We start from the raw sequence: 20682 nt of genomic DNA, 5'->3' as shown, positions 1-20682 counted from the left end.
CCCATTTACATGACCTAATGATTGTTTTAAAGTGCCTGATTTTGCAGCTTCTTTCTTTTAACGTCCGAGTTTTGAAGTTTATGTATTATATTGGACTTTGGAGAACATTAGGTCAGTTCACTTCTTTTAGCCCAGGCATGAAAAGCTTTGCTGGAAATTATGTGGTGTCTATGTAAATATTGAGATATAGTTGAACAGTGGACATTTGCCTTAAAGACAGGATACAAACAATGAAAATATACCAACCTTTAGCCCACAGCCATTATCTGTGGTACCTTAGTAATAGATGTAATACCTTGTGCAGAGTTCAAGGCATTCACATGTAAAGACTGAGGGATTTTCTTTTCCCACAGAGTTAAAAAGAGAATGTCATAACTAAAGACAATATTATTGTTATTCATTTAAATTGTGTTGTGAATAACCTGAACAAATGCATAAAGCCCCCATGCATGCTAGTCAATATAGAATATTTTTATCTGCCATTGCAGTCTATACCATTTTTGTATTAACCATCTTCAGCAAAAATATGCCAGACCATTTGGGCCTTAGGATAATGATGTTGTGATTTATTGCACTCTGCATTTCCATCCTGCAGCAATTACCAGAAGAGCTGATAATGGTCTGCAATTTGTTTTCCAGAACTGGGAATTGCTGCCAGCAAGAGCTGCTCTGAGGGAAAGGCAGTGGCTGTTTACCTGCCCTGTTGAGCCACTCCAGGGAGGACAGGTCAGTGAAACCCTTGGGAATGCCCAGCAAAGTGCCAGCCTGGTGAACTGAGAACAGCTGTTTCTTATGAGATGCTGCAGTGGGACCCAACAGTATAAAAACTGACTTTTTATTAAGTTTATATTAAAAAAAATATGAGACCTGATGAAGAGAATGGGTATCCGTTTTTCTACCCTCCAGTTCACTCACATCAATTTAAGACGTGTCCTCAATTCCAAGAATCAAGTGACACCACCCTCTTTTTAAAGAGCTCACAGCTCTAGCTATTGGTGGAGGTTCCTTATACTGGAATTTACTGTAAGCACTTGTCATAGCTCTATGAAATCTTTATAATCCATGGGGTCAGAAGTATTTCCTGTTTTGAACTGGTTTCTTGGTGACCTTGATGTCAATGTATTAAGGCTCCACACACATTTTTCAGGACTTGATCCTGCCCAGTTTGTCAGCTGACAAGAGATGAGACCCTGCGAATCTCAGTACAAAGGACAAATATTCACCTTCAAATATAAGATGATTTCATACTTATTGAAAGTTTTTGGGTTTCCATTACTATCAGCAAGGTTGGTTTAGTTCTCTTTAATAGGAAAGGGATTGTAGGCTACAGAAAAGTAGTTTGAAAGGTGTCACAGTCTAGGTCTTGGTAAATCTACAGAGCACTTAATGAACTGAGAACATAAAGTGATACACAAATATTTTGCCGACTGAGAAAAAGCTTTTTGGCTTCTCTAAAGAAAAAATATTTGTCTATATGTTGTCACTGGAGAATTAAGCTGATTTTTTATTAAAAACTATATTTGGTTTAGCCTGTATTCTGTCTCATCATCTGCTGTTTCTCCTTGTGTGTTTAGACTCTGCTCTGCTGTATTCAGTACCTGGTATTTTTCATGAGCAGTCATATAGGTAGCAGTCTGCTACTGGGGCATAATAGATACTGATTTGATTTTGACTTCTTTAGGCTTGGTATTCAAAATTTTAAAATGATAAAATGTACTTGTACTGTGCTTTATTTAAGGGGGAACAATTAACTGGTTTGCCTTCCTCACAATAAGTACTTTCCTGAAACATGGCTGGAAAGAAAGAAGGAATCCTATTGGCATTCTCATTGGTGAAAGTCAGAACATAAGGGTCAGGATCACATCCAGTAACAGAACTAAATCCAGTCCTGTGTCAAGATGATGTCAGGGGATCGCAGATGCCAAGCACAGGTAAGAAAGGACTCTGCATTACCACTACTTTCTTCTCTCTGCTTTATTTCACACTCCTGTTGTGAGAATTCTCCACTGCATTCTCCAAAGTCAGTGGGATTCCCAACAAGTTTTCAGCAAGAACGGGAATAACAATGACTGCAGGCACATAAATGCACTTTCACTTTGGCAAGGATACATGAGTATTTTCCCACCATTCTTCTCCCCATTAGCAGCAACAGCTCTTTTTTTTAACCTTTTTTGTTTTTTTTGTCCCCATCTCATTTTGCTTCAACACTTCTGAAGGGTTATACTGAAGTCACTCTTCAGTGAGTAACCAAAATAATCAGGTATTAATTACAGCTAAAGAACAAGGTCCAAAGTGTGACTCATTATAATTCTTCAGTTCATCTAGAGTAAATAGGACCTTATCTGTGGGGCTGCCTAGGTTTTTTACCTCAGTGATATGTGGAAACTATAGCTCAGGATCTTGGAGGAAACTTTGAACCCACTACACCAGTTTGAACAGGTCTGCGGCCTTTGGCTTTATAATCTTTGCCTTGTTCACTGTTAGATTTGAATGATTGCCAAGTCCTGTAAAAGCCTGGAAATCGGATATTAATCTTGAAACTCTTATTTAGATTCTTTTCCCAAGGAAGATGTTGCACAATAAACATTGCCTATCCATTTGGCCATGAGAGAGTGTTTTCTACTTTTGGTCCAACTCTTATTCTCATTGATAATGGAAGAAACTCAGCACTTTGCTACACAGTAACATGAAGATGCCATTATTTAAATGACTGTATGGATATTTTCATTAATAATATCGCTTTGCACTCATGTTAAACCTTTTCAGTAAAAGGTTTTGCAAATGATAATTCACAAAGCAAATACTTTTATTTGTGTGTCTTCACAGAATAATTTGCATTTGAGATTGTAATATTTAAGTGCCCCTACTGGTCTAACAGAAAAAATTAACCATTTGTACATTATTTTAGTCACTATTACATTTCAATAATTGTCTTGATAAAGTAGGGATTTGAATAATAGTTTCATTTTAGTTCTGGATAGACATATATTAATACTTCTATGTTTTCTATGGAAGTACATTGGAATTAGGAGTATTTAATAAAAATTACCTTTTCATGTTGGAAGTTCAGCTTATAATTCACATAATGGTTTTGAAAACTCTACCTTGCATAGCAACCTTTCAGTCTTTTGCCCACATAATTCCTGTTGGTTTAGGAACTCCAGCCAGTGCTCAGTAAATATGAAACCTAGACAAATAGACCAAATTAGTAATACAAGTGGTTATTCCCATGTATGTATGCAAATATAAATAATACTTAGTATTTATTGCTGGTAGTGTTTTTTAGCTTTGGCTGTAGTGTGTGAAGACAGTGGGTAGAAGAACCATACATTGGTTATTTCACTAAATTTCCTTTTTGTGCGTTTATTTGATAAAAAAGTGGTGCAGTATCCAGGGCTTCTCAAGGACTTCATAAGGCCTTGAACTTTCTCCTACTCTAAGGACAATAACATAATTTTTTCTTTCTGGAGGTTTTAAGATCTGAAGTGAGCTGTTGCTGATTCCAGTACATTGAGATTGGGACCAAGGCAGACCCTCATCATCTCTATGAGGAGGCCATGCAGAAAACCCAAGGTAACTCATAACCTGGGTGAGGAGACCAAAAGGAAAGAGTTCAGCAAGGAAGCCTATATATTTCTTAAAGGTGGCATCTCCATGAAATGCTAGTCAGGTAAGTCCAGGACAGTTAGGATTTGTCACTTGATTTCTTGGACCTGTGCTGATTCACCCCCATTTTGGTTTGACCCTCTGCTCCTGACTTGCTTATGAAGAACAAACTCTTTCTGCAAGTCTAATAATGTGGCTGAAACTGGTAATTACTATACATACTTCTAGAAGATCTATAATATAATTAGCAGCTGCTTTGAGTTGCAAAATTACAGTAAGAGAAGATTTATGTTCTTCCCTTTAACTGAAGCATGGTTTACTTCGATAAATACAATTCTGAGATAAGAATAAATGCATATTGCATTGGGCAATCTTCCCTGTGACACTGAGATATGTATTACCTCTTTGCTCCAATTATCCAAAATGATGTTGCTTTCCCTTTTTTCCTGCTTTGATTACCTTCTCAAGTGTTCTGTACCACCCTTGCCAAAGGGGTGCAATTATCCCTACAGGTTAAACCTCTTGACTTTGGGTGGAGAGGTTGTGCAAACGTGTTGCCAGTGTGGCGGCTCCGTGAATCAAACTTTCTGCCCTTTCATAACTTGTTTCATTAGTTCCCACCTAAGAGTTTGAAGAGGCCTTGGTGGTTTGGGTAGGAAAATGACTGAAGCCAGGGAGCAAGAAAGCTGTGCCTGCCCTGGTCTGCCTGGTCCCTCCCCAGTGCTGTGCTGCCAAGGATTTCTGATTTGCCTCCTTCGATCCTGGATGTTCCAGTGCACAAACAGTGTCCCCCAGATGTAATTGGTAGCCTTTAGATGATCATTTACCACTTCTCTAGAACTTCACTAAGCAGAAGCTGATCTGAAGTAGTGAATGAACTGTGGACAGGGCCTTTTAGGCTTTGAAACTGGAGGCAGGAGTCTTGCTGGCAATAGGTCCAGCTGTTTATATCTCAGAAGCTCAGAGGATTCTCAGTTCTTAAAGGCCAGCTCCACCACTGGGAGTCTTTTCTGACACAACCCTAACAAAAAAATGTGTGAGAATGCCTTCACCAGAACTTCATCCCTTTCAGGCATTGTTTCTTCAGTGGGACCAGTGACTTAAGTTCTTCTGCTTAGGGTTATGATTGCAGAGCTCATTACAAGGGTCTAAACTCTACTGAGGGTCTTTCTTGCTTTCCACTCGTGTGTAATATGGTGAAGATAAATTTATTCCACTGCCTTTCAAGTGCTCTGTGCTCAGAAGGGATTAAGATTTAAACCTTCTACTGTCGCCTCAAAGAAGGTGAACATCAAACTAGCCTTGTGACTGAAAGTCTGACTGAAGCTAATAAGAACCTGTTCTCTTGAAACATCCTTGTTACTGCATGAGGAGCACTTCTGTAACTTGTCAGCCTTCAGTTCCCTTTTGCTGCTGTGGTGCAGTTCACTGATTAGAAACAATACTAGATGCACTTGTGATAAACTCTTTGTTGGGCCTCTGATCTGTGCATGGCTGTGCTCTCCTGAAATGGGGAAGCAGAGACTACGTGCTGTGCAGCACTCCTCACCTCACTGAGGCAACAGCCAAAACACCAAAGAAAAGATCAGGACAATAATAATAATAATAATGATAATGATGATAATGATAAAAATAAAATTACGTACTTTGAAAATCTCTTGCGTTACCTTGGCTTAGCCTGAGCGACTTATAGAAAAACTCCCGGTTCCCAAATCTTGAATTGTGAAAGAAACTCCCAAATGGCAAAATTAGAGGCGTAGTTATAATTTATTTAACAGTAGAGTGGTATTTTGGGGGTAAAAGAGGAAATGCTTCAGATTTAAAACATTGAAGTTGCCTGAAGCACAGAGGGAATGAATTGATAATGTGGGACTCTGGATTTGACTCTTCATGAATCTGTCCCTGCTGCCAGAATTTTAGTCCCAATTCAGAAAAATTTTAACTATTTTTCAGAAAGGGATTAGATATAATGAAAGCTTTTCTGCTGATTTTTATATGATTGAAAAAAACTGAATGATAATAAGATGTAACCAGTGTATTTTCTAGTTGGCTCTTGTACACTGCTTTCCTTATAAACTGCAGGATGATCTGGGACTTCATCCAACTCATGCTGAAGTCTTTCCACTCAAATAGAATTCTTGGTGAAAAAATTAGAGGTGATTCCTCAGTAAATACAATGCATTGTCTGTGATGGGTCTTGCAGTTACTCTTGCATTTATTCCAAAGCCTGCTACAGGATGCTTAGGAGAACAGCACAGTATTACAGGCCTTTGTTTGAATTCTATTCTTTTTATTTTGCAGATTTATTTTTTTTTTTACCATAAAAGAAGGAGGAGGAAATTTATGAAAATGTAGACCTTGTCAACATAGTTCAATTTCTTAACTTGTCATCTTGTCTCAGTTCTGACTGGAAGAGCCTGAAGAAGGCCCTATGGCAAACTTGTCAGCTCTAATCTCCCCTTCTACTCCTAGCGGATATTTTATTAACACTTTTTAAGACTGTTTTTTATTTGTTTTGCAGTCTACATGCTGAGGCAGCAGCCAGTTTGGTTTTCTTCATCTTTCTCTCTTCATGCTCTCTGCTGCCTGAGAGAGAGGTTGGCTCTTCTGCCATCAGAGTCCACAAATCACAGCAAAAGGGATTGTTGCAGTTTTCATAAATGTGGTGTTACTTGAAAATTATAGACTGCAACTGCTTATTGCAGTTCTGTGCAATGGCTGTAAATTGGGCCCTGTATCTTTCTGGTGACAGTCATTCCCGCAACAGGCCTTTTAGGAAATTGGAAGGGAAATTAAACAAGAGCAAGGGGTAGCCTTCCTTTTATCTTTGACATGCCTTCCTGAAACCCTTATCTATCATATTCAGGCAGAGATGCTGCTGAAATGGTGGTGGATTTAGATGTTGTCCATCTCTGAAGGTACAGACTGCTGATCCTGCATGCTCTTTGAAGCACATCTGTTGACGGGGTCTAGATACACATAAAATATTATGAATGATGGACCATGATGACATGGCACCAATGGAATATATTATTTCTCCATTTTCACTGTCCATTCATGTAAAAATCAGCTTTCTCAAAGCCCTTTAAAAGGGTTTAGCTGAACACACTGTGGCCATAGGTAGGGAACTGTTTGCAGGGAAGATTGAGTGGTCAGTAAAGAAAGGCTACATAGTGACTTTATTTCTCTTTCCCAGGAGATAAAATGAGTGCAGTGAGTGTTCTGTTGTCCTCTTTTTCTTTTTGGCTATCTGGACGGTGAATTGAGGCATGCAGGAGTAAACAAGCTTACCTGTTTGGTTGCTCATTCCTTGCAGGATGTGTGTGGAGGTGTGGACAGCTCATCCACTGGCCTAGCTGCCTGAGCCAGCACAAAGGATGGTAGGTAGTGCATAGAAAATGAATATAATCCACTGTTACATATTCATATATGTTATATATAATCTAATAACTATATAATACCATACAAGGGAAGAAGCTGTAAATGCAAGGTGGTTTCTGAGACTCAAAGCCTTCTTGAGGAGATGCACATTACTCACTGCCCTGTGTGCTGGGATGTGCCTGGTCCTAATCCAGCCCCAAATCCTGGCCTTCCTTCAGGTTTGGTTTGATGCGAAGGGCTCCTCACCTAACCTTACCTTTCTCTTCACCACTGAGCTTGCCTGAAATGAACTCTGTGTTGACACTTGTGCAGGCAAAAAGTCTATGTCTGGAAAGAAAAGACCTTTTTATATCTGTTCTGCAGTAGAAGAGCGCACGTTAATTGTGGCTATGGCAGATCCTCTAGGCCCACACCTCTGACACGCCCAATATAAAGAGAGTTTAAACAAGCACTTACCCTTAAGGGTGGGAGGGATGCTCGGTTTTATCACCTCACCACACCCCAGTCCTGGTTCCTGCAGGCTCTGTTGGAACAGCCAGCTTGGTTCCCCGTGTGCAGGAAGTGCTGAGGTTTGTGTCCCTCAGCAGTCACCCGCGCCAGGGCACTCTGTGCTTCAACACAAGGGTCAGGTACAAAACCACCTTTTTGCACGGGCTGGGGGGAATCACTCAGTGCTAGGAAATGATGGATTTAACAGCCTCACACATCTCAAACCAAACGAGAAACCCAACCTCACGACACCTGTGCCTCTGCAGGGCTGCTGGTGCCAGTGGAGCAGTGAACCTGAAGCCAGCGGGACGAACCCCAGCCGCGCCCAGTGGGAGCTGGCGCCAGTCCATGGCTGCTCCCACCCCTGTGCCAGGGCAAAGCCTGGATTGCTCCCTGTGCCATGTTTAAAGGAGCACGGGCAAATTATGAGGCAGTTAAACCCAGTGATCTCCTTATCTTTGCTGTTAGTATTGCTTTCGATTATTCTGAAGGATAGATGGCAAGAAACCAGATCTGCTTCTGATGTGTAATACCACGTGTTTACTTTGCACTAAGCCCAAACAAGGAAAAACCTACAACTCTCTTTCACTTTTGTTCCCTATTTGTTTTCATGTGTGAACACAGTGCTTCAATGTTCAGGCTGTAGATGATGCCAAGGAAAATTGAAGTCCAAACCAAGAAGCTGCTTTCACTGGAATTTAGAAAAACAAATACAGAGAGCTTTCTATTGCTCATTTTATTTCATGTTCAATAAATCTAAATTTTGGGTCAACTCAACCTGACAGTGTTTATCTAAATAGAAATGCAATGGGTATGGGAATGAGAGCTGGTCCTTAAAATCAGAGGAGGAGGAGACTTGGATTATTGTTTGGCTAGGATGAAGGCAAGCATCTAAAGCAAGAAGATTTGAAGACCTTGCCATGTTCCACTGGAGTGGGTATAAATTTTATTAATACCATTGAAGCAAGTAGAATCAGACTCTAAATTAGTGATTCTGCATTACTTAATAACTCTTACTCAAGTCTAGTGCTTCTGGCTAACTTCAGATTTTAGCTGGAGAGCTAACGGGAGGGGTTATTTGGAGTTGCCTTAAACCTATAGGCTACTAAATGATTTACTGGATATTTAGATACCTATAATCCTGGAATTAGACCTACTGGGATATAAATCCCTGAAGCTCACAAGCAGTTAAATAATGACTAAACGGAAAAAGAAAAACCCATCTAATCCTTTCCATGCTAAGGTATATAATAGCACAAAATTTGCAAAAATCCATCTTCCACACCAAATAGAGTGATTACAAATGAAGGCAAGAACATTATCCAAAAATATTGGAAGCTGGAGAAGTACTGTGATCAAATAGGACAACAAACAATTCCTGAAAGGAAGGGAAACAACATAGATATTTATGTATGTGTTTTACAGGGTCTGCACTGACACCGAGTTCCTTCTGTACATGCTTTTACCAAAGCCAACTGAATCCCATACATTTATTGCAGTTTTCCTTTTTCTTTGCCAGGAGGGCATATCCAAAGCTCTCATAAGGAGACTGAAACCATGGGCTGGATTTGCTCAGATCTGTGAAACATTTTCTGCAATACTGAGAGCAAATATGGACTGGATTGCCAAAATGGAATTTTACCAGCCTGCCTTCAAAGCCTACTGTAGAAAGGAGAAAATTACCTTAGGAGAACCAGGCCCTGTGAGCATCCTTGCTTTGTGTTTTCCATTCCCTATGGATTGGTAATACATAATACAGTTCTCATTACAGACAGCCAAACTCAAGAGCAACATCCACAACTCTGGTTGCATTGTGCCAGAAAAAATGGTTTTGAAGGACCTCAGCTTGATTCAGTGCTAATCCAAAATACGGTACAATGCTGAAGAAATGAGGAAAGTAAGTTTAAGGCTATAGAATGGTGCTTTGCACAGCTATTGCTGGAAGGGGCCAGGGGTGTTCATTGATGGAGTTGTGAGGCTGTGAGCATGGCAGCATCTCCTGAATCGAGGGTTGCTGAATGCACTGCAGGGGTCCTGTGGGAAAGGGAGTTTCACTCTTCCATCCCCATTCCCAAAGTGTTCCTGGAAGAGCCAGCTGCTGAACTGACTGTGGTGCTTCCAGCACCTTGTCTGGTTATTTTGAAATTGATTTTGTAAATATTTCATGTGTGCCATGTGGGCTGATGAGGACAAGGTGAACTCTGAGAAGAATTGATTCTAACCTTGCTCTTCTACAGAACCTCATCACCTTAATATTGCAGAAGTTCATCTGTGTCCTGCAGTGCTGGTGCTAAGAAATGAGGAGCAGTTCCCTCAGTAAGGTGACTTGCATGTGACTAATGACAAATACTGGAGGGTCTGGCCCTGCACCTCTTCAGTAGAAATAAATGTAATTTTGTACAAATAGTCACATTCCTGTGCAACCACTGAATGTATTGCTTTGATCATTTGACAAAACGAACAGAGGCAGGTAATTAATTTTGGTTATTAGGTGTTTGCCCAGTATTCACAAGTAGGAGTGGATCATGGTTACTCTGCCTCTGGGGCTGTTTATTTGCATAATTTCCTTTGTTTGGTAACAATGTGTGATCCAGAGAGTCATATAATCCCTTTATGGTGGAATCTGTGTATTTACTAATACCCATGTACAGTTTGTGTGAATGTATTTGTGGCCAGTCTCTGCCCCCTGGCCCAGGTTGTGTTCCCATGCAGGACCAGTGGGCACCTGCCCATTTCAGGAGGAAGCAAGAGGCCTTGGCCAAATGCGGTGTGCTGGAGTCATGTGTTTCCCAAACTGCTCCAAATCTCAAGGCAATTTTCTCTGCTTTGCCCTTCAACATATGATTTATGTTAGTGAGTTGTGGAGTCAGTGTTTCCCTTGGTGAATTTTATTCTACAATGGGAGTTATTGATATGGAGAAGTGACAGAGGTCACAGACCAGAGTTTCTCGTGTGTAGCACTGCCACTCCTCCTCCCCTGGCTCCTCAGCATCAGGCATTAGGGACTGGCTGTTCTGTGAGCCTCAGGAAACATAGCAAAGCCACCAGCTCTTCTGAAACTTGCTACTAGGTCAAAGCAGCATCCTTAGAGGTTTATTTTTTCTTGGAGATGTACACATTAGGAGCTCCTCCAACAATTCCAGTGAGAGCAGAAACAGATAAATGTTAAGCTTCCTTTGCATTCCACAAGAGGTCCCAGCTGGTCTTTCTCTTCCAGCAGTAACCCTGGGGCAGAAAGCAATGCTTTTTATTTCCTCTCACACTCTGCAAAACAAAACCTTAATAAGGCTTGACACAGTTGTTCTTCTCCATATGTAGTTTGGGGGGTGTTCCCTAAAAATCTCTCTGGATGCAAGGTTGCCTGAGACAATCTAAACACTTCAGTTGAAATTCTATTCAAGGTTTTATCACAGGGCTTTGCATGTGGATGAATTTCAACCATAGGTTCTATTTCACCTGATTTTTATGGCCAGAAGGAACCAGTATAATCATCCTGGCTGAGTCTCATAAGCCAGAGGGTTTTGCTTAGTGATTGCTGCATGGATCTTGTGGTAGAGCTTGAACACATAGCTTAGAAAGGCATTCAATCTTGATTTAAAAACTGAAGTGAAAGGGAGTTTGTCCTGGATGGTTTTCTACCTACCCTGGCTTGTTCTTGCAGATCAATTGTCTGAGTCACAGAACTTAGGCTGTACAAGAAAAGGAAGTGAAAATTTAGTGGTGTTTCTCTTCACAACCTAAGCCTCACATGACACTAAAAATTGAGTTTGTTGAGATTTGCTTTTTGCAAACCCATACACAAGTAGTTTCAGAATTTCACAGAAACACACATTAAAAAGAGACTCCCAGAGAGCTGAAGCTTTTTCTTTAAAATATTTGTAGTGAGCTTCCCTCTGTGTTTTAATCATAATTTTTATGGCTGCTGAAGTGTTTATTTATGTACTTGGAGGCTTGATTCTGGGAGATAGAGAGGTTGGAAAAAGAAAAAAATATGCTGTTCAGCAAGCCAACAGAGAACTAAGAGCTGACAATTTACTTTCAAAGAAAAAATGAGAGTTGCATGTGCTGGGTCAATGTTGGCTGTGCTGCCTGATTGGACCTGTAGCCCTGTGTTGCTGTCCAGTCCCCGTGAGCTTGTCCTGGAAGTTTGCTGAATTCACTGCATTCACTTCTGTGTTGGTAAATGGGGTCCCAATATTCAGATTTCATGTCAGCCTGAGCTTGTTTGCTCAGTACAGGAGCACGTGGCACGAGCTGCACGGAGGTGACCTCAATCTGTGCTGGCCCCTTGGCAAGTGTTTTGGCAAGGAGCAGCTGCAGGCAACACCACCTTTTGCCTTCCTTGTTAAGTTGGACCATTGCAGGAGCTTTTCCTTTGGCATCAGGGAGTGCTGAAGGTTCCTTGAGAAACGTTCTGGCTCTGAGCCATGAGAACTCTACTGTGAGAGACAAGGACAAACAGAAGGCAGGGTACCAAAAAGTTATGTAACATCAGACAAGTCCAGGTTAAGGTCCTGTGATAATGAAATAATCATTGTTCATAGGAGCAATCATTTTCTTGGTTCTTTTTTTTTTGGTTTTGGTTTTTGTTTTGTTGTTGTGTGTGGGGATTTGTTTGTTTGTGGTTTTAAGTTTTTTTCTTTCATACTCTGTAAATGTCTTATCAAAGTTCAGAAAGGAAGTCTCTGCCAACAAGTGTGGGGAAGAAAATGTTATCAGCTGAAGGCCAAGTTAATAAATAGTTGCCTATTTAGTTAAGACTTTGCTTGTGGATGAGAAGAAGAATTGCACCAACAGTTGATTAGGCGTCAATATCTGTACCAGCCAATAAACCACTGGGAACTTTTAAATGGGGTAACTGGTATAGAACTGCCTATAAAAATGGGTGCTGTTTGATCTTAAGAAAACTTAACAAACCTTAAGAAACCAGGAGATGGTCAGGAGCACAAGTGTGTTTTACAGGTGCTGCTTGTCTCTCCTCTATTTTTTTGTCCAGATTTTACTAGATGAAAATTACTTTTGTACTGAAAAATGGAACACCTTTGGCTATCCAAACTTAAACTGAATTCAAGTGTTTCATTGTCCATAAATTAAAGCTTTCATCTTTTGCAGTTTTATCAATCACCTAAATATCCAATCTTTCAATGTTTAACTGATGTTTGGACTATAATGTTTCAGTGTCTTTAATGAGGAGCATTTTGTGTTATATAGGGAACTTGTTTTTAAAATGTTTTCATTTACTAATACAGTTGTTCTCTATACTTACATGAGAAAATATCTGAATCACCACATGATGCTAGGTAGTTTTTAATTATATGTAAATGCCAGTATAGTACATGCATACATAAGTACACAGTGAAGACTCTAAGAGAGTGAAACGTTAACCACAGCTGAGTGGTGAGAATGAGAACAGAACTCCTCATGTGGAAACAAGAAATGAGGGGGAAAAACCCTTCTTCTCTGCATTTCACTTCAGGATTGATGCATGTCCCAGCTTATGTAGGAAGGAGATTTCATTGCCTCGCCCAATGTCCACTGCTGGCAGGAGATCTCCTCGTGCTCCCCAGCAGCAGTGCCATTTTTGGCAGTGACTTTGCTGGGAATGTGTCTGTGCTGCATGAGCTGCAGCTCCTCTGCAGGTGCGACTCACTCTGACCCACTCCCACCACAGCCAGAGAGAGCTTCCTCAAGGCTCCAATCATTTCCATCTGGTAGAGGAAGGATGCATTTGACACAGGTGTCTGTTGGCCTTTCCAACTCTAAGTGGCCTCTCTCCAACTGGCTCAGTGATGGGACAATCCACAGAGGAAAGGGAAAACATCCCTGTGTGCACACTTCCTTTCAGAGCAAATCTTTATGCTGTGAAGAACCTAAGGCATTTCAGCACACTTTAGATTGGTTTTCTAGAGAAAAAGCTTGATGCAGGTATTTGCTGCCCATTTTATCTTAAGCAGTCTGGAAGAGATGGTTACTATATCCTTTAAACTCTTAACTCAATAGTCTCAGAACAGTGTCCTCTCTTTTTAAATTTTAAACTGAAGAGAACCCTGCATGCTCTAGCTTTGCTTCTCAAGTTTTGCCCTTTCATTTCTTTTTTTCCTAACAGGCACAAGCCTTAAGCACAGGTGGCTGCTGTGTTTTTTTAATTTCTGATGATAGCTATTGACCTGCCAACTGGGTATTCTCTTGGTAATAGTAAACAGGTTCCTAATGGCTAAACTTTCTTCCATTTAAATTCTGTAGTCCAAAAATAATCTAGTTTTTTATTAACCAGGGAACATATTATTAAACACATACATCATTTTTACCAGACTGTACCTCTGTAAACCTAAGTAGTTTTAAGTCAATGTTTCAGAGTTTTGTTGTTTTGATTTTCTTGCTTTTTTTTTTTTTTTTTAATATGGGATAGGCCTCCAAACAATAGAAATTAAAAAGTGAATTTTGTGATTTGTGTGTAAGTAGAAGGCCTGGGAGATTGAAGCTATACACAATTTTGACAGTGTGTTTGAAACTACATGAGAAAGAGTATCTGTCTGACGAGTAGCAGACTCCTTGCTGGTTATGACAGACTCAGAATCAATAGGTGATTTCAAGGAGTGTACTTCTCTGGATTATCTTGTTTTATATGACACCTAGTTTTTTGTTGTTTTTTTTTTTTTTTTCTTTCTATTTACATAACTTGTTTAAATTGTAAAAATCCATTATACTTTCTCAGCTATTAAAAGAAAGGGGAGACCTTCCTGGCATCAGCTGGATGACCCCTTGAGTTAACTGATTATGAAAATATCAGAGCTTTCTTATGCTAACGTGGTCTGGGCAGAACCCTTCTGGTACAGCCAAACCATATGGAATTTATATCTCAGTCAGTGCATGGGAAAACGAGATTATTTACTCCAGGATATGGTAATGCTCTCATTGACTCCCTGAATCTTTGTGAATGAGTGTGAATGCTCAGGGAATTGACAGGCTGCTATCACAGGCAGTGCAATCCAGCAGGCTCTGGTCAAGCTCTTGCACACGCTGCTCTGCCAAAGGACTTCAGCCTTCACCTACAACGTCCTTGTTTTTCCATTACTAAGACTTTCCCAAACATACAGAGCCAAAGGGACATATTAACACATGCCTGCATGCCAGAAGGCACAGCCTGTCTCTGTGAGCAGGAAACACGCTCCTTGTTTAACAATGGATGGAGCTCTCTGCCTTTGTTTTTCACCTGAGTTAATCTTGGCCACCTTACTTGTATCATTTAGGTCACCTAATATGTTATGTAAGTGAACTGTAGCTGGCCAGCATCTCCAAATTTCCCTTTCCCACAATAATGGGAAAAGACAGCTTTAGTTTTTCTCTTCTTGCCTCATTTGGATGTCACATGGGTACAGTCCTGTCCTATTGTGCACTTCCAGAAAAGTCTGTGGGTTCGGCATTGATGATCCAACTCATCTGGACATCCTTTTTCCTGGCTAAAAATCCATGTGTTACTACAATCAGTAGCTTTTACCATTGGCATGACTGCTGCTTCTCTTCAGCAAAATTGTAATTTCCTTCTTTTTTGCCAAATATATTCCTACTCTGCCTTAATTGAGGCATATTTTTCTACCTTTCTACCTATCCAAACTAAAAAAAAAAAAAAAAAAAAAAAAAAAAAAAAAAAAAAAAAAAAAAAAGGGATTTTCTGGATTGCTCATATTGCTCATTTCTTGAAACAATCCATGACCACAAATGAGTAGTCTCAATGGAGAAGCAGGCAGAAAGCTCTGGAGGAGTTAGTGCTAAATGACATGAAGATCAAGTGGCCTAAATTTGGTCTGGGCCAAATTGTGATAGTGTAGGTTTTTCATTTATCTGATAATTATTAGTGAGAGAAGGTTGCTTACTCTGAAATATTTCATTATTTTTCTAGATAATTTTAATGTATTTGGAAAATTTTCTTTTTCTCCTTCAAGAGTTGTTTTTGAAAATCATAATGTTTTTGCCATTTATGATATACAGCCCCCTCTCAATGCATATAAAAGTTAATAAGTGTATTTCTGCTTTTTTTTAATATAAACACAATCTTCTAAATCCACATGAGCTTTTCTCATGAATAATGAAGACTGACCCCAATGGGTCAGAAGTAGAGGAGAGAGAAAACATGGACACAGTTGGTTCAAGGATGGGAGAGCGGTGCCAGAGAAGGAACTGCTGCAGAAACCTTTCCCTAGCCAGGTGTCCCTGTGACAGGGCTCTTCCTCCTGGAGCCATCCTTCACATAACACAGATTTTCACTGCCTCTCTTGCAGGGGTCGTGCTGGGGGTGTCCCTCACAGCTGACTTGAGCAGAGCAAACACGGTGTTGGGTTGCATGGCTTCCACCTCTGCACTCAGTGTGGAATTTGGGAGCTCTGTGGGACACCCAGTGCTGCTTGTTAGCCTGGCCTCACATCTCAGCAGCAGCCTGGCCAAACCCCTGCTCTTCGTGCCTCTGCTGTGCCCCAGACACCACAGGCACAAGTAATTTTGGGTAAGTCTGTACTGAAGTTTGATTTAATAAATCCCTCTAATAAGTGCAACAAAGGAACAGAAAAGATCCCTTTGGTGGCTGAGCCAGCTTAAATGAGCAGAATGCTTTCTAATTAACAATCCAGTGGTTCATTTCACATGCTTGGCTTTCTATAAAGTGAAAAATACCTTTAAAGCATTCAAAGGCATCTTTGTTTTAAAGGAGCAGAGAAATACTGCTCCATCCACTGACCACCACCAATGATCCTAAGGCCATGCAGCCCCAGGTCACTCTTGCAAAAAGGTTGCCAATATTTTCTCAGCAAACTCTCTATTGATTGCATAAATACAGTACAGTACCCATGAGGTAGTTTTGACCTGTCACATAGTAAAGATGTGGCAAGCCCCATAATTCATTACCAGTTGGAAATAGAACATCATTGGAGAGATAAGGATAACAATGACTTTCCATCCAATGATAAATTACTAGCAGCTGCATTATTTTCCCTCACTTATATATGGCTCTCTTTATTGAATTTAGCTTGAGATAAATAAATGATCTGCCAGGAGCCTGGTTAATATTACTTCTCTGGGACCCATTTCAGGCCCAACTAGGCTTTTGCTGATAATATCTTTAAGCTTTTCAGTAGGGAGAGACATAACATTTGTTTCTGACAAGAACCCTATGTCGCCTTATCTGTTTCATTTGAGAGGCCGTCGACCTCAGCTTCTTTAGTTAAAATGAGAGCTTTACTGTAGAGGCTAAGTTCTTGAACTTGACTCTCTCCTTACAATGAGATTATATGTCCTGGTTGTAAATTTGAAGCCATGCATGATATACAGTTATTCTTAGCATTTCCTGTTGATCACAGGGTGGTATTGATTGGTCCCTGCTTTTGAATCTTTCTCTGATTTGTTTGGGAAGGAATTCCACTTTTTTATTATTTTTCATCCCACAATAATATGTGAGCTTGTTGATGCACACTCATATTTAACTTCAGGCATTTGTTCCATTTGCAAATGACAGTGGATTTATTTCACAGCTTCTCCCTCCTCCTTCCACCTTAGGAAAGACATCATAAACATATCCACTTAGTTAAAAAGAAAAAAAAGCCTAAGAACAAAAGATTAACTCTTTGTGTGAATCGAGATGCCAAAGAAGGCAGTTGAAGCCCCACAATTCTTTTTCTTACTGCTAGTAATTCCTGTATTGTGTCAGTGATCCTGATTTTACAGGTTCCATTGGAAAATTTGAAGCAGGGAGGGGATGGAGTGGAGGTGTGAGGCAGCAGGCGTGCTCAGCCTGTACTGCACTCCTCTAGTTACTGTTTGGATACCTCCATTGTGGTATTTTTGTTATTTCTGGGAAGTCCTATCATCAGGTTTTAGATTAAAATCAGACAACTGCCATTTTTCATGCAGTGTGAATTAGAGGAAATTAAACCCAACCACTTCTGATAAATCCTCTCATAAATAAACTGGCTGGTGGTGTTAGATATAAGTCCAGCCACAGTTTGATTCACGTTGTAGTGAACAAAGAACAAGTTCTGTCTATTTTAATGCTTCATCATCATTATTGTTATTTATACTACAGGAATGCCTGAAGGCTCCAGCTGAGTTTGGAGACCCCATGTGCTAAGTGCATAATCAGACTTGCCTGGAAGGACTTGCAATAGGAATAAGATAGAAAAAAAAAAGGAAGAAGAACTTTTCTGTGCCTGCTTTACAGTGAGGAAACTGAGGCTCAAGGAAGGAAAGCCATCAGCTCAAGGCAGCCAGGAAAGTCTTTGGCAAAGTGGCAACTTCCAAAAGATCTTCTGAGCTTCTGCCAAGTGCCTTGATGTAAGATCCTTTCCTACAGTCGTTTTGGGGGGTCACCTGTCTGCTTTATGCTTTCCCACTAGGCAAAAGTTAGAAGATAAAGTGGGAATATGACAATAAATCTCCTTTATCTGATGTTAGAAGAATTTGCGGTTAGAAAAAGAGGCACACCCTAAATAGCATTTGCATAGATTCATGTAAAAGAAGATATTATCTGTGTGCATTTTAATTTTAATTTGAACAATGTCTTGTCTTGAAATGAAATAAGGAAAATTTGCCTTTTTATATAATAGGAATAGTTTTGGCTTGTACCCTTGTCACATCAGAAAATAAAAAAAATCTTGTACAGTGCCCCTAAAAGGCAGAAAGGTTAATATTTATTAAATTAGAAAAATTGCGCAGTCATGTGACATGCAGTTGTAAGCTAGAACCCATTCTTATTTACCTTTGGAGATTGACAGGATCGTCTCACCAATAATTATTAGCTAAGCTCTTCATAAATTAATTTCACTTACAAACACAGGCAGCGGGGGAAAAAACCCAAAAAGGTGGTGGACATGAAATAAATTATTTGCTGCCGAAGAATGAGAATGCTTTTCCATTTCTGCTGTGCTGCCATGCCAATGTTTCCCTGAGTACCCAGAAAGCATCAGGGTGAGATTCACACTTGCACAAAGCCAAATTAAAGAGGCTTCATGCAGGGCTTTCCACAGAGGACTGAATTGACTTTGTGCCCCTGTGTATACTCAGTGTGTGAGCAGAGGGAGGGGAGGGGACTGCAGCAGTTGTAGCAGTCCCCAGAGGGAGCTGGGACATCTGTTCCAGGGGGTTCTGACCAGAGAGTCCAGTAGCTTTGTCACCAGGTTTCTTATTTCTGAGTGGTGATCCCTTTGGGCCTGGAGGTGCAGGGATTGCTTCTTGGAGGAATGAAGTCATCAAACATCCCTCACTTCTATCCAAACTATGTCATTGCAGCAGGGAAGGGTGATACATATCACTGGAAAAGTTTACTCCAGTGAATCATTCTTGCTAAGAGCCTGTGCAGTGGTAGGTAAATGCAGCCTCTCCTTTTTGTGAGCCTCAAAAGCTGAAGTCACTTGACCAATATGAAGGGAGGTTCAACTGGGAATAAAACTATTTTGGATTTGATTAATAGAACATCCCTCCTTTCCTAGCTAAGAAGGGAATGCTTTTTCCTGGCACACGGGTAGTGCCTGGATTCAATGTGGCATTCATCAGTACCATTTCTCTGTACTTTGTTCACTCTGCCATGGAGGACTCTTGATCCATAGTGCTGTTCCCACAGAAATAGTTTTTCTATACAAATCATACCTATTACTCAAAGTAGTTTCTTGATCTCCTATGAGGCTACCAGAGAATTTTATGTCAGTGAGCTGCTGGGAGGTTTTACAGCATGGCTGTCAGTACATATTTGACAAGGATTTTCCACAAACCCTGGCAGAGGAAGTGTAGCTTCTGTATCTACCTCCAAATCTGATTTGATTCAGTTGAACCACGAACTCTTTCTCTTTTGATGTTTTGTCAGTCTCCACTCTGACCACCTGTGTGCAGTGACACTGCAGTAACTCTCCTGCTGGTCACTAGATGCCACCTTTACAGCAATTAGGCCAATCTTAGGTGGTGATTTTTATACCTCCCATGGGAGTCACTACCTTTACAGCTGACTTACAGCAGCAGATCACACCAGTGCTCCGTGGTTCCTGCCAGTGCCAAGCGTGCAGATTTAACCTGTCTTGCTCAGTGGTGGTTCCAGAGTGGTGTGGTGTCAGTCACTTGCAGTGTTGCTCACAGGGACCTGGGCCAAGGCCAACAACTCAATTCTCATTATTGGCTGAGTAAGAAAAATGCCACTGGTGCTGACCTTGTCATAAATCCAAAACCCCTGTCCCCACACCACCAGCTGTCCAGACCAACCTTTTAAGGACTGATTATATCTGTGTTCCAGTTGCTAAAATTGTTTGGTTCTTTAGTTATTTCAACTCTGTGGTCTCAGAGGAGCAAATTTCTCAATAATTTTGCCTTCTCATCCCCATTGTGAGCTGCGTGCCAGCAAGGTTGTCTTTAAATGAAAAAGCCCTGCCTTTTCCTCCTCGCGGTCGTACAGGTTAAACACGACTTCTCGCTTCTGTCATTCATCCTATTAAGAAAACCCTGGACTGCCAACGCACCCTCATTTGCCAGTTTCCAGGGGATGGCAAGCATTTATACCTGAATCATAAACCCTAAAGGAAGGGCCTTATCTGATGTGGTACACCAGGCTTAATGGGCTGGGCTGTGCAGCTGCAGCACCTTGGGTGAAAACTTCAGCAGTGCCTCTTAAAAACAGCCAGCTTGATGCTGCCTGCACGATGCCGAGGGACACGGCTGTTCATGTTTACAGACCTTGCACTTCACTGCTGCAAGTGGTTCTTTGGTGGCAGGATCTAATTGAGCTGTATCCTAACCTGGTTGGATTCAGTTTGAAATTCCAGCTCTGCAGCAAGAGCAAATGAGGTTGGACCAGTTATCACCCTCTCTTGCCTCACTTGTAGGATGGAGACGCATTAATGTGTTGATGATGTAAGACTGAAGGAAGACTTTGCTTGTAGCCATTATTGCTGAACTAGTTGTTCTGATGATTTATCCAGAAAGCCCTAAGTGTCCTTATAAATGTAAAATTTCTCTTTTTTTTTTTTTTAATTCTTGAGCAGATGGAAGACTTAGATGGAAAGGAATAAAAAACATAATTTGCCGAGGCCCTCAATTAATCATAATCAAGTTTGTGCATGTTATACTCTACAAGGGTAACAACAATGAAACACAAGGAGAAAAGGATGCTTTCCTCAGGCAGTTCTGGAGACATAAAAGCAATAAAGAAGCATACTTCAGAATAATGTGGAGATATAT

The 20682-nt window shown here is 40.6% G+C and overlaps 2 long non-coding RNA genes across 4 annotated transcripts in view; both read left to right on the top strand.

Annotated features, from left to right (window-relative positions):
* The window catches only part of LOC110476338 (uncharacterized), a 302398-nt gene extending 298875 nt beyond the window's left edge, over nt 1–3523 (top strand). For all 3 annotated transcript variants that reach the window (XR_002466392.2, XR_002466391.2, XR_004148757.2), the window contains exons 2-4: nt 640–726; nt 1739–1931; nt 3471–3523. This is a non-coding gene — a long non-coding RNA (uncharacterized LOC110476338). The remainder of the gene's footprint in view (nt 1–639; nt 727–1738; nt 1932–3470) is intronic.
* Nucleotides 3524–6939: 3416 nt separating this feature from the next.
* On the top strand, nt 6940–17633 carry LOC116184035 (uncharacterized). The gene is made up of 3 exons (XR_004148759.2): nt 6940–6986; nt 15756–15976; nt 17549–17633. It is a non-coding gene; the product is annotated as an uncharacterized LOC116184035 (long non-coding RNA).
* Nucleotides 17634–20682: the final 3049 nt, after the last annotated feature.

This window comes from Lonchura striata, chromosome 13 (assembly GCF_046129695.1).
Source record: "Lonchura striata isolate bLonStr1 chromosome 13, bLonStr1.mat, whole genome shotgun sequence".
Classification (NCBI taxonomy): Eukaryota; Metazoa; Chordata; class Aves; order Passeriformes; family Estrildidae; genus Lonchura; species Lonchura striata.
Note: the sequence above shows the minus strand (reverse complement) of the source record. Positions and strands in the feature narration are given on the sequence as shown.